Below are 4092 nucleotides of genomic sequence, written 5' to 3'. Positions count from 1 at the left end.
TAAACATTTTTCACTGCCCAAATTGGAAGAGTTTATGCAATTGGATGGGCATGTTTCCTGAGCAATCAGTTTCATTCACAGTAAACACACACCTTCCCTGTCATAGGGAAGAAACAGCAACTTCAGGACATTTCATAACAATCCTGCCAGTGTTTTAGCCTTGGCTGTGGAACAAGTGAGGCATATTTTAAACAGGACATCTCTTCCTTGCCAGGGCCAAATCACTGTCATTTTGAAGAGATCTCAAAAACTATTTGATTTCTAAACTCTTTGTGAATTAATGGCCCCGTGACTGGGATCTTGTTTTGCCCCAGTAATTTTTAGACTCTAGGAGCAAGACCTCCATGGCATCAGTGGTGTAATTAATTCATCATACATGATAGCCAAGAAAAGCTAAATTCCCAGCATCTAATCTGGCAGGAAGATTTATCAATATCTTTATTCCTGTTATAATACCTTTTCTTGTCTTTTCTAACAGCTCTCTGAAATTCTTAATTAAATTCCTTTCTGAGATTTTTTTTTTTTTTTGCCTTTAGCTTCTCTTCTCTCATGGGCAATTTCCATCATCTGCTCTGACATCCAATTTTGTTTCTTCTGTTTCCTGGTCTTTGGCAGTTTCTTTTCACATTCATCCTTAACAATTGCTTTGATTTCAGTCCATAGTTCCGCTGGTTCCATATCAATGAAGTTGAAGGCCTTGAAGCAATTCCTAATGTTCTCCTTGAAAAGGGTGGATTTGTTCAACACTAATAATATCTGACTGGGAACTTAAAGCTGGAGAATATGCAGTTAAGCCAAAGCTAACAACAGGGGTCTTCAAACTTGGTCCTTTTATGACTTGTGGAGTTCAACTCCCAGAATTCCTCAGCCAGGCATGCTGGCTGAGGAATTCTGGGAATTGAAGTTCACACATCATAAAAGGGCCAAGTTTGAAGACCCCTGGCTAACAGCATATATGCACAATAGAGACTTAACTAAATTTAAGCAAGAATGGTTCTCATACATACACATCTCATAGCATGGTGAAATCACTGGATTGAGACAAAATGATAATTCATTCTCCTGCTTCATTTAAGTTTCCCTTGACTATACAGTCCTACTATGTTTCCTTCCTTACCTATGGAGGAAAGCAGTGCATCTTGCTTGCATGTTTTGGTATTCAGATAGAGCCTGACCGTAAAGTTCATCCACCTTCTTTTCTTCTGCAACAGTATTTGTGTATTGGTGTCATTCTTTCTCAGCAGACCTGAAGGCTCAGGTTGTTGAAGTGGGAAAGGGGAAATAATTCTGCCAGTGGGGCCATTTACTCTTATGTTGCTTGTTTTGCCATTGCCAATCAGTAATTGCCCAAAGAAGTCCTTGCTCAATAGTAGTAACTGTGAGAGGGACCTCGGAGTCCTAGTGGACAATCACTTAAATATGAGCCAGCAGTGTGCTGCAGCTGCCAAAAAGGCCAACACAGTGCTGGGCTGCATTAACAGAGGGATAGAATCAAGATCACGTGAAGTATTAATACCACTTTACAATGCCTTGGTAAGGCCACACTTGGTATACTGTAGCAACCTAGAACTAAGGAGAAACTTCCTGACAGTTAGAATAATTAACCAGTGGAACAACCTGCCTCCAGAAGTGGTGAATGCTCCAACACTGGAAGTTTTTAAGAAGAGACTGGACAGCCATTTGTCTGAAATGGTATAGGGTTTCCTGCCTGAGCAGGGGTTGGACTAGATGACCTCCAAGGTCCCTTCCAACTTTATTATTATTATTATTATTATTATTATTATTATTATTATTATTATTATTATTATTATTATTATTATTATTATTATTATTATTATTATTATTATTATTATTATTATTATTATTATTATTATTGCTTAAAACAATTCTCAAAATAATAACAACCATGGAATCCCTGGAATAGCTCCATGTTTTCAGACATTAACTTACTTTATTTTCTCAGGCTTGTATCAGAAACTTTACAAATCATATAATATGTCTCCAGGATGGAACAAGAGGAAAAGCCAGGATGGGATAACATAAATGTATATGTATAACTCTGTGGTTGAATCCATTTTTGTTTTTATATTAACCAAAGGCAATTGAATGATGATGACAAAATAATTTAGTATTATGTTGCATCTCATGATAGACTGCCAAATTTGAGAATGCTGGTCACTTTTAGCCTCTGTTTAAAGCACCATATTGAAAAAAGGGACAACGATAAAATAATGCAGATTGTATATTATAAGACCCTGGATAGATATTGTCTTTTTTAACTGATTGAATGTAAACCACTCTGGGAGAACATTTTTGCCAAGGGTCAAACGGTTGAAATTCCTAAAAAAAAACAAGCAAATAAATCAAGTGTAAAATGAGAATGTCAGAACATAAAGGTGTATACATAGTATAAATCATTTATAACACAGCCTTATACTTCCCTATAGGGAAAAATATAGAAAATCAGATCTCACTAAATCTCCCTGTTAGATGTTTTGGATTACTGCCTTTCAAAAGATTCAGAAAAGTCAAGATGGAGGTCATCTCGACTTTTATGCAAATAAGGCTTCACCCCCCCTTTTTATATGTACCCCATGATGTGCATAAAAAAGGTACAGGATTTTGACAGTGCAATCACCATCTTGAGTTCTCTGACAGGAAGTCTCTACATTCAACACATATCTATACTGCTCACCAGTAAAAGCCCCATTTAACTCAATGAATCTTAATTTGGAGCAGACCTGTTGAGTACTGTAACTGTTAAAGAGCCTAATCTGATATAACAGGGAAAATTATATCATTTTCAAAATATTTAATAAACCTGTCTTCAGATATTAAAACCAGAAAGAAATATAAGTACAGGAAATCCTTCCTTTAATAGATATTTGGGGTCAGAGGCTGTTTGATAAGTCCAAACAAATGTTACAGACAAAAATACTGCATTGTGATGATTTGAATTAATTGTGGTAATCACATCATTATTCAAATAATGGAAATCATTGAAGATGTCACAACATTAAAAGTTATATTGCTACCTCAGTCAGACTATTTTGGATGCCATGGACTTGTTTATTATTTATGGAGATGTCTGAGTAGACATTTGGTCCACTGAACCCTATGTCTGTTACATGGGGGGGGGAGTTAGATTTCACTGTATTTTTTGTTTAATAAGAATTTGCCAGTATTCACATGTTTTCTCACCAAAGGGTTGGAAGGAGAATCACTTCCTGCCTCCCACCTCCTGTCACAGCCAATTCTTTATAACATAGACCCAGTGTAATGATCTTCTCAGAGCCTGGGAAAGAGGATAGGGATTTGGAAATTTGACAAACATTACAATCTTAGAATGTTGTACATTCTTCCATATCTGAGAAAAGTAGATATCCAGCTTTCCAGCGGATCAAAGAATGTATTAACAAGAGAGGAAAGCTGTGCCCCAATACACTTAAAAATAAATCAAATGCTAAAGTAAAAATATCCAGGTTTCAAGATTTCTGTTGCTTAATCTATTACCTCACTCAATATATCTGATTACAGATTTATGCCAGGCAGCACTTTAATCTGGGATTAAATCCTAGATGATGTATGTTTTACTATCACCTGATCTGGCATTTGAAAAGTATAACATTTGGATTTGAATGTTTCATAGGCTCCCTTCCTTTCTCTTCAATGGGCAGGTTGCCATCTCCCCCTGCAGTTCTTTGCTCCCAGGGCTTACTCTGTACTCTAATGCATCTCACAATGCCAAACAACTGTAATTAAAAACCAGCCAAAAGAAGTAGTTCTTCCTCTGTTGGAGTCTAAATTCTCTCCCAACATTTATTCTTGAGGAATAACAGGAAGTCTCCCCAAAGGATTCTCATTACAATATCTCTCCTAGAGGATGTCCTGATGCAGCATCTTTTTTAGTCCAAGGAACAAGAGGTTGACATCTGTGGAGAAAGGCTCCATCTGGTACCTGCAGCTTGTCCTCCAATAGGTGCTAGGATTGTTAACTACTGTAGTATGAATTCAGCATTCAAAATTAAGGCAGCTAAAAGTACCTGAATGTTTTCAAAGGTGCCTATGACAAAGTTACACAAGTTTTAGGTA

The sequence above is a fragment of the Protobothrops mucrosquamatus genome, unplaced genomic scaffold (assembly GCF_001527695.2).
Source record: "Protobothrops mucrosquamatus isolate PMUCROS unplaced genomic scaffold, P.Mucros_1.0 scaffold172, whole genome shotgun sequence".
NCBI classification, from domain to species: domain Eukaryota; kingdom Metazoa; phylum Chordata; class Lepidosauria; order Squamata; family Viperidae; genus Protobothrops; species Protobothrops mucrosquamatus.
The sequence above is the reverse complement of the archived record's forward strand: the minus strand, read 5'-3'. Positions refer to the sequence as shown.